The sequence below is a fragment of the Rattus norvegicus genome, chromosome 1, assembly GCF_021556685.1.
Source record: "Rattus norvegicus strain SHRSP/BbbUtx chromosome 1, alternate assembly SHRSP_T2T, whole genome shotgun sequence".
Taxonomy (NCBI): Eukaryota; Metazoa; Chordata; class Mammalia; order Rodentia; family Muridae; genus Rattus; species Rattus norvegicus.
Window position 1 is genome coordinate 75,976,641 of NC_141534.1, and position 10,939 is coordinate 75,987,579.

Genomic DNA, 10,939 nt, shown 5'->3' on the forward strand with positions numbered 1-10,939 from the left:
CAACAGCAACAACCAGGACCAGCAGGGAGGGGCAGCAGCCTCTTCCATTTTTCAAGCAAGTCTGGCTGCTTGCAAAGCTCTGCATTCATTCACTCTCCGGAGTCCCAATAATTACATTATCTGCGGCTGGCAAAATATCATGGCCATCATAGATCAAGAGACAGTCATAACCAATGACTGAGGACAAACTGAAGCAGCCCCATATCCCACATCTTGGATTAAAACAAAAACATATTCACCCGAGTTTTAAAAAGATCCAAAATTCTCACTACAAGCGTGTAACACAGACTGTGGGCTGAGTGGTTCAGAAGTTAAGGACACATTCGTCACTGAGTGAGGATCTGGGTCCTGTCCTCAGGACTCAGTCAGTCATAACTCTCTAACTCCAGCTTGCAGGGGATCCAATGCCTCTGACCTTCATGGGCACCCTCACTGCTGTGCACATTTCCATTCACATTCCACTTTATTATTCCAAAATAATAAAAATCTTTTTAAAATCTGACCAAAAATGATAATAGGTTTGGCTTAATAACAAAAAAAAATCAAGCATGGTGATTGCTATGACAGAGAAACAAAAGCAATATGTTGGCGAGGGTTGGGGGGAAGTGACATGATTGGCAGCTCTTGGCACAAGTAAACTCTTGGTGGCTTTCTAAGACACGTGGTCTGGTATCCAGTGTGATCAAAGAAGCACACATGGCTTTCTTCAGTTCACATACAGGTAAAATCTTGGAAAGCTGGTAGTTATCAATGTCTGACCATTGTGTCTTAAAGATCTCTCATGAACTTTACATGTTATTTTACATATGCATGTTTACATATTTGTTTGCATCATATTTGATACCATATAACTGTCATATATGTTTATCACATCGTATTTAATTTGGCTGTGTAATTCATATTTATTCAAGTTGTTTCAACTAGTGCCAACCATGTAACTGCCTCTAGATTGGACTGCAATGTAACTGTCTCTAGATTGGAATGCTATGTAACTGTCTCTAGATTGGACTGCTCTAAAACTATTACAGAACACACCCTCCTACTCCATTTATGACTTTAAAATACACCACTTACTCTTTTGTTTCTAAACAGTGGTATGGTTGTAAATTGCAGTATAGAAATGATGTTTAAATATATACTGTGACTAGAGAAAACCCAGACTCACTGTAGTACATTGTACTACTGTACTAAGCTTCTGTTTAGATGCCATCGATCTTTTTCTTAGGCATTATGAATCTTAGTTATGTTAAATGGGTTGAAAAATTCCTAGAAAATTGGTATAGCACACTTCTGAAAGAGGTCTTAAAAATTTATTTAGGGATGTGTGTGTGTGTGTGTGTGTGTGTGTGTGTGTATTGAAGAAGTCATTTTTTTCTTCCACCATTGTAGATATGAAGAAGTGAACTTAGGTGGCAAGCAGCTTTAACCACTGATGTAGCTCACTGCTCTTTGTAGGCATATTCATGACAGTATTTCTAAAGGTCATTGGCATCAGATGAAAAAAATAAAGGAGGAAGACTGCCCCTGAACACTGATGGCACTGCTCATTTGGGGATTTGATGAGCAAAACCCAGAAGTGAGGCTGCCATACAAACAATACAAACAACCACCAAGATGATTCCTCCAGTTTTTAGAAAGTAATTTAATGCATTAAGGACAAAATAGAACATCCTTAGAAATTTTTTATTTTGGGGTTTTTTAAGACAGGTTGTTGCTGTGTAGCCCCGGCTGGCCTGGAACTTTCCATCTTCTTGTCTCAGATTCCCAGGAGGGTGTTGGGATTACAGGTGTTGGGATTGCCAATCCCAGATCCCTTCAACAATTAGAAAAAAATATTTTGAGAGCTTCCCAAATTTTCTAAAGTACTATATTGCTAGCTCCTGACCTTAAACGTTCAATCCAGAAAATTCCTCAGAGGCAGGTCCTGGTTTAGACAGCTTCCACTCTCTGAACAGAGTGGGTGGCCAGGGACCTCTGCAGGACTGGACGCAGGTCTGGGTGCCCAGGCTCTCAGAGCGTGGCTTGTGCATGCAGCCAGGATACTGGCTGTCAGGTCTGACCTCCTTACCCTGGTGCCTGCATCTCTCCTTCTTCTCTAAGACCCACTCCTGGCTCATCTTCACCAGGTCCCTCTCTGCCTTCTTTTGTGGAGTCTGCTCACTGATGAAAGTAGACTCGTGGGCCTGGTCTGCATCCTAATTCTCAGTCAGCCCCTTTGGCAGGGAGATGAAAGGCCCAGAAAACAGAGGTAGAATTTCTTTGCTTTGGCTCTGTTGGGGAAATTTACCACCACACTGACAGTGAAGCCTGCCCTCGTGGCCTGGCTTGTGATCAGATCCAGCTGCTCCTAGTTCTCTGGGTACAGCTGTAGGACCCACTGACAAGGGTACAGAGAAGAAAACAAGTGGTAGTGGCACCTGGCAGGGATATCCGACTTCTTGTTTGCGTTGCAGAGCCACTGCACAGCAGAGATGCCGATGCAGCCATCAGAAGAACCCGGTCTGAAAGGTACTCCCTGGCCCATGTTCCCTAGCAGTAAGTCTCCCTGTGTCTCGGTTCAAGGTGGCATCCAATATGGCAGGGCTGATGTCAATGCCCACCCAATAGTCTCCCTCTTCTGAGACATAATCTCCATTCAGTCCACAAACCCGCAGTTGATGTCTAACAGTTAAGAGGGCTGACCTTCTGGCAAACAGAAAAGCTCCAGCGCTTGCTCAGTCATCTTGGTCTGGATGTCAATCATCCGTGAGTTGCGAACGTATTTCCAGGCTTTATTCGGGTCATTAAACAGCTCTGGAGGTCCACTGTGTTCGGGTCTCCGGCTATGAGATGACATCTCTAAAGGATGGCAATACGCTGGGGCTCTTGATTCCTCTTAACTAGGTAAGTTTGTTCTCTCTCTGTCTCTGTCTCTCTATGTCTCTCTGTCTCTCTCCCCCTCCTCCCTCCCTCCCTCCCTTTCTTTGAATCTGCAATGACTTAAGGACACCAGACTGCAGATCATTCAACATTCATTCATTCGTTTATTTATTGAGATAAGATTTCACTATATAGTTCTTCTGACTGTCCTGAAATTGTAGACCCACTTCCACCTGGCTTTAACTTTTAGACGGTAGACTCAGACTATAGTGATTCTCTAGGGGCCACTAGACCTTCAGACCTAAACTGTGGGTGAGTCACTTGTCCTATTTTTCTGAATCTTCCAGCTTCTTAGACTGAGTAACACTGGTTTTCTGGACTTCCTAGTCATTGTGGGAGTATTCAGTCTTAGTATAATCTATTTTACCATGACTCTCCTTATAATTACATTTAATTTCCAATTAGTTCCAATTAGTTCTATTTCTTTTGATAACAGTAATACAGTATTCTATTCGCAAGGTATACAGTAAGTTAAATGACATCAGCACAATGAAAAATAAAAAATAAATAAGTAACAAAAACAACAAAAACCAGAATTTAGGGGTATATCAAAATGCAGGACTAGGATGTAGCTTAGTTGATTGGATATTTACCTAGCCTACATGTAACCACAGCACTGGAAAAGTAGAGGTAGAATAATTAAAGTCTAAAATCATTCTCAGCTATTGAGCTCAAGGCCAACATAGACTACATGACACAACACAAACAATAACTACTTGATAATATGCATATTAATATATAGTTAATGACAAAATTTGTAAGGATTCATAGAGCCTCCTCACATAATCTTTACTATTTGCATATGTGAAAATATCCATTGGAAAGTTTGAATATATTCTAATACCCATTTTATATTCAAAGGGATAGATTAAGGAAATCAGGAAACCTGTTTTTAAGCACGTATACCAAAATGGAAACTATGAATGGATGACATTAAGGTGCAGATATGGTGTGTGAAATTAAAGTTATCAATTTAATTAGGGGTATGTAGAATAACACAAGTCAGCTAATGTGGAAGTTTTACTTTTATATTGCATATTTAACTTTCTATGCTTCTAAATTGGAATAAAACAATTATATTTTGAGAATAATTAAGGACTGTGCAGTTAATTAATCTATGTTATTGAGGACCCCATTTTCAGTTCAATGGTTTGCTGCTAGCATTTGCCTCTGTATTTGCCATGCTCTGACTGAGCATTACTGGAGACAGCTATTTCAGGCTCCCCTCTAGGCTTGTCTCTCTTACACCACTGCTTATTAATGAGTTTTGATCTACCCAATATACTCATTGTCCTGCAGACAAATGAAGACTGGTGATGACTATATATTTCAGACTACTCAGTCAGTCACCAAAGAAGAGAGACCTGAATAAATGCTCAGTCTGCTAATCAGAAAATATTGTCAAAACAGATCCATGGAACAGACATAGAAATCTCAAGAATAACTCCATATTTAAGAAATGATTGAAACTTTTAAAAGTTTTCTTCACTGTAGTTCAATCCTTGTTGTTTCTTACTATATTATACATCCCAAATTACGGTTGCCTGTAGGTAATGTCAGGATAATGCAACCCATGTGTGTGGATGCTGAATGGTTGTGGTAATAAGTCAATGGGATATCCACCTTACCTTACATGATTGGAGACTACCTTTGAATTATTATTAATCATTTCACTTATCATAATTCATACTATAGGCAACTTTAGAATGTAAGTATAAGAAGCACACAATCCTGGTATATGCAGGATAGGAATATGCTTCTGTAATGAGAAGTATTCATATATGACAGTAGATTTATGATCTTGTTACAAAAGCACTGAGTATATATTTAATGTCTTGTTTGAGGATCTGTCATAAGTGTAGGAAGACAACATGGAAGACACCATTACAAGGACCAAATGTGTCTTGTAATATTTACCCAGATTCAGTCATACTCTACGCATGACCTGATGGTGTGCCTTACTCTCCACTTATTGCTTTGTTCATGGAACACAAGCTGATGTTTGTGATGTACCAGGGTTCTATCATTCAGATAAATGTACACTCACACTTAGTGATATGTGCCATTGAACAATATTGAACATTTCATATTCTTCTGATTGTTTATTAAGAACTTTATTATGTTTCATGCATCTCCTCTAGTAAGTTCTAAATTCATACTAAATTCAATATACTAAAGTCATCAATATAGGAATTATCAAGTAAGCCACTGTGTGGTGAAGAACATTAATGCCAGCATTTTTGAGGCAGGGGTAGGCAGATCTCTTTGATTTTGAGGCCATCAAGGTCTTCATAGTGCTTCCTGAAACACCTAGAGTTACATACTAAGACTGTATTATGAGAAAAATATATTTAAAATAGCAAATACATGCTGAGTTTTAAAGGAAATGCTTTTGTGACTTAATTTTTATCTCATGCTATTGTTTCTTAAACATATTCATATTTCATCTTGGATTTTGTACAGAGTAATCATATTAGCAATTCATCTATACTTCCTTCCATAGCCATTACCTATTCAGTAATACAGATAATTCAGATAATACATCATATATCTAGTAGCATACTAATTGTCAAGTTCATCTTGTGCTTTTAATATCAAGCTGGGTCATGACACAGCTTTTTGTCCTGTCAGACCACACTAAAAATATTGCATTTTATTAAAACCTTAAAAGTATTAGCATTTTGCATTAGATTATGAAATAACACTTCATGTTAGAGTGAAATTTTATTTTTGAATATTTTATATTTCTATATTTGTGTTTGTGCATGTTTTCCCTGCTTGTGTATATGTGCACTATGACAATCTATAGTTGGCAAAAAACACTAGACTGTGACAGAACCCATGGATTTATAGTTACAAACAGTTTTGGAGCACCATGAGGATTATGAGAACCAAACCCAGCTCCTCTGAAACAGAAGCAAGTGCTTCTGACCATTGAACCATCTCTCAAGTTCCCCACAATTAAACTGTTTTTGCCACAAAAAGTAAGCAAGAAAATAAAGTGAACACAACGTCAGGTGAAGAACACAGACTGAGTAGAAGAGAGGAATCCGCGTGCAAATATGTTTCATGACATTGTGAGCATAGACTGAGTGCACTTTCTTTGTGCCGTGCTAGCATGTCCAAGTCCTTCAAATATCCACTCTGTCTCTATTGTTGTATTTAAAGTGACACTCACCCCTTGTTTTTCTAAGATCATGTTTTACCTGAAGAATTAAGGTTACTGTCCATACCCTACAGTTATATAAATCAAAGAAAATGTCATTCTGAGGAGACAGCAGTGGGTTATCAATTTTTACTGTTTGCCATATTAACTCTTAACTCAAAGCAATTATATTTTCCATTTTACACTTAAATGCTTATGAAGTTTTAAAGGTGAGTATTTTTCAGTGAGAGTATTGCCTTTCAGTGGAAGTAACCCATGTGATTGCATCGTACCTTTGTGTGTAGAATCCTATGACTGTGAAGACAAACATTCAGATTAGGTAAACTGACCTCACAGGTCTGAGCACAGGAGTGTTCTCACACTATGATGTGCACTGATCAGTGCTCTTTAATATTGTGTCTTCACTAAACTGAATTCAGGAAGATATCCAAATACTTGTTCCTCAAGAATGTGGAACAGTTATTTTCATACAGGGAGTCTTAAAAGTCAAAACAGCTTAGAAAAAGCATTCTGTCAATATTTTAATTTTTTTTCTTTCTCACAGGTTTGTCAGGGTAGCACCACTGGCATTTTGCAAGAAATTTTCATGCCCTCTCAGCAAGGCAATAACTTCAGGTAAATAGAATTTAAAAATCTTCCAATGATGTTGGGTTTTTTCTTGTTTCCTTTTGGAACAATGTGTATCCTAGAGGATGTCATAGTCCCTGCACATATGATGCTCAGACAAAGCAGCAAAATCACAAATTAAAAAGACATATGTGATACTCTTCTTACAAACATTTCAATGTACTCACACCTCAGAGAATATTATTGCTGATGATACAGGATGATATTTCTTTGGATATTAGTATCAAATTGTGATTCCATGAGTTTCATTTGCAAACACAAGTTGCCATTCCTTCAACTTGAAAGTAAACTCAATATCTTCACTGTCATTTGTCTATTTTCAATGAAGGAAACAAATCACATAATCATGCATCTCATGGGAATTTCACAAGGGAAACATAATGGAATCTAGTACATAAAACTAGAATAAATAATTCAAGATTTTGAAGTATCTGTGGCTATATTGAATTCTATCTATACTACGTCTATATTGATTAACTTATTGTGAGCTGTTGCCAGGACAGCTCTAGAGATCTGGCACTCTCTTGAAGATAGCTGAGGGAAGAGCATTAGCTGTGGCAAAACTTGATATTTTGAAAAATTAGGTTACATTTATTTCAATAAGGTTTAGCTATCATAACTTAATTTACTCTGTTGCTGTAGGTGACCTCACACACTGAGATTTTCTGAGACCAGAAACTGCAGTCTCTAGTGTTTAGCACCTCATATAAAACAGTAGGGCTTTAACCAAAGTAGCCTTCGTTCTTGTCTCCACTGGAAGTTTCCTACTATGACTCGGAGTTTATTAAACTCCCTGCCTTCTAGTGAACATAACTCATAGGAAGAAGAAACATTTACAAAAGCAAATATGCTTAAACTCACAATCATATACAAATTCATGCACTCATACATGTACATATTCATATTCCAAAAGAGCCCAACTACTAGTTATCACATAATTATATACTTTCAAACACACATCCATACTTACACATTCATATGGAGCAAGAGCTCATGTGCCAGTGCCAAAAGAACTTGCTCCTTCTGGATAAAAAATGAACTCCATCTTTACTTCATAGAAAAGGAAAAGTTTCTACCATTTATTGCCAAATGAATTAAAACCAAGTTTGTAAGAAAAAAGCTTTGTCTTCTGTAGTAAGACTAAACCTACCTTGCTGTTTAAAAAAGAAAAAAGAAAGAAAAAACGGCTTTCTGTGTCCCACTATAAGAAGCCTGACTAATCTCTCTCTCTCTCTCTCTCTCTCTCTCTCTCTCTCTCTCTCTCTCTCTCTCTCTCTCTCCCCTTTGTTGTCTTTCTTTCTATTTGCTTTCTGTGTATTTCTGTAGTCTTCTGTTCCTGCCCTAAAGTACCTATTATTTTGAGGGGAAAGTAAAAGGTAGAGAAAACCTATCAGACTATATGCTCACTAAAAGTCTAATTTGCTTTTTTTAATTTCTAAGTTATCCTACTCTGCTATCCTCCTTCCTCCTCTTAATTTTGATCTCTTTCTCTTGCTCTGATGTAATGATAATGACATGTAATGTAATTTTTCCTAGATTTTGTACCTTTTATAGGGGAATAGACCTCAGGGTTTTTCCAAGCATCTTTTTTAAAGTTCACTAAAAGTTAAAACATAAATTTAAATAATATATTAATAAGTTTACAATAGACTTGTCTACATGAGTTTACATTAAAACTACTTATGTAGTTAGACATTTGTTACTAGCTAGACATTCTGTCATTAGCTCCACAGGTTCATTGCAAGTTAAAAATCATAATTTTTGTGACTAATTTACCATTGAAATTTTGTATAGATAAACCCAGTCAATATTTTATCTTCTGTCCTTGTACCTACAATAAATTGTTACTTCCCTTTTATAATTGTGGGCTATTTGCTTTACGACATCTTGGAATACATTCTAAATTATAAATCCATTTGTTCTGTTTTAGAAGCAATAAAATCATGGCACATGAAGACTGCAGAGCTGCAATTGCAGTTTTTATATCAGAGGAGTTTATAATAGTCCTATTATAAAGTGCTTAATATTTACTAGTACCATTCATCAGATAATCATTAAGAATTAAAACAATGATTATTTACCTATATAACATCTCTATAAGATAACAGATCTTCATTGATTGTAGAAATTTGTCCAAAATAATGGGTTAATCCGTAGGCGTTGCCTACAATGGTTCATCCATCATAGTTTTACAGTTCATAGTGAACCATCTCAGAAAGATGACCTGCCAGATTTTACCCTCCACTATATGACTCCTGTCAGGCTGTTCATAGGAACAGGTGAGTGAAATGCAGATTGAAACTGCCAAGGGTTCGCTATAAATATGCTATTAAAGAATATTTAACTTCCTAGGGAGAAAGAGGCTACTTTGTTTTTCTAAGGTACAAAAACATCTCCTTGGGTTGATATACTAATGTCTGGGATTATTAGCACTAAGTAAGTATTTCTTTAATGTAAGCAAATATAACCAGTCTTCCCTCTGTTTTTATTGCCATGCACAGTCACTGTCAGGCTACGATGTTCTTGGATTTCCAGAACTAAACTCGATTGGTGTTGTCAAATATTTTTTTCCTATATGTTTTGTTCATTTTAAATTTCTGTTTTTAGTTGCTAATTTTAATTAGTTTCAATATAGAATATTTCTTTTATATTTTGTGTATTGATTGAACCATTCCTTCTCTGTCCCATGTATCACCACTAACAATAGCTTGTTGTTATAAGTACAGTTTTTCTGCTCTCTTATCTTGTGTGTTTCCTTATCTTCATAAGATTCACTCATAAAAGTATTGAATAAACGTTGTTGTGGGTCCCTTTCTGGTATTGTGGGTTTAACTCACTACCATATAAACATGCATTTAAAATTTCTAAGATTTAAAAGGAAAAATATTAGAAAAATATTGAAAACAAATCTAGGCTGTTGATCTTTCTTAATCTGCACTTATTTTTATTTAATAAATTACTTTTTATTTTCTAATGTACCTATTCTCTAGAGTGTTCAGATTATTATTTTCCAAACATTTTGATCAGAGAAATGCGTGACCAAGATTTAAAGAGAATCATGCCCAATCACAAATTGAACTTTGAAATCTGACAATCAAAACCATTTTTTATCACAAATTGTAACTGGAATTCTAATCAATTTCTCTCTTCTTATTGACAATCGAGGCTACTAGAGAGAACATACATTAAAGCTCACAGATTTGATTCTCATGCTCTGAATGGAAGCCAAAGCCTGGATAGTTCTCTCTATAAAAATGCCTTACACAGTGGCAGCATTTGGATTGAAGCAGTGTGTAGATGATTTTGGTTGGAGAATAATTTTGTACATTCAAAGAATTAGCTGGAGTGTGTCCATTGGCATCACTTATCTCTTGAGTGTCTTCCAGGAAAACACCATCAGTTGCAAGGACTCCTTTTATAAGGATCAAAAAGCCAAGGCTTCAAAATACATTAGCTTTTACATTTCCTTTCTTTGGGCTTTGTTCATGTTTATAAATTTCATTTTCTTTGTGCATTAATTTGTCAAGAGGAATACAGTGAACATGACAAGAAACATAGACTTTGAGTACTGCTCTAATATACTGTGTGATGTAATCATTGACTCATTCTACGGAGCATTTGTGGTGTGTCCTAAAATCTACTTTTTTGTGTTCATTGCCTGGTCCAGTGGCTCCATGATTGCAATTTTATATAGTCACAAACAAGGTTCGACACATCTATAGCACTCATGTCTCCAGCAGAAACTCCACAGTATCAAGAGCTACACAGAACATTCTATTATTAGTGTCTTCCTTTTTGACTCTTGCACTTTTTCCTCAATCTTAAATTGGAACAATGTTTCTGTGCATTATCATAGTGTCTGACTGATGGACAACACTCACTTCACTTGTCTGTTTTCCATCTTTTGGACCCTTTATTCTGATGAGTCATTACTCTGTCATGTCCAGATTCAGTTTATTCTGAGTAAGGAATAAAACATGGGCTTTCATGTGAGATATTGAGCTTAAACATTTTGCTTGGTGCGAGGGAAATTCCAGGGTTGTTTAAGTTTGCAGTTCTTTTATGACTAAGAACTTTGAACATTTAAGTACTTATTGGACATTTGGGATTCTTCTGTTAAGAATTTTCTGTTTAGCACAGAACCCCATTTTTGTGTTATTTGGGTTTGCAGAGACGAAATTCTTGAAATCTTTATATATTTTGAATATTAACCCTCTGATTTGTAAG

General features: G+C 36.5%; 2 pseudogenes; one reads left to right on the forward strand and one right to left on the reverse strand.

Annotated features, from left to right (window-relative positions):
* Positions 1–1,886: 1,886 nt before the first annotated feature.
* Bud23-ps2 (BUD23, rRNA methyltransferase and ribosome maturation factor, pseudogene 2) lies at positions 1,887–2,836 on the reverse strand (annotated as a pseudogene).
* On the forward strand, positions 9,761–10,675 carry Vom1r-ps38 (vomeronasal 1 receptor pseudogene 38; annotated as a pseudogene).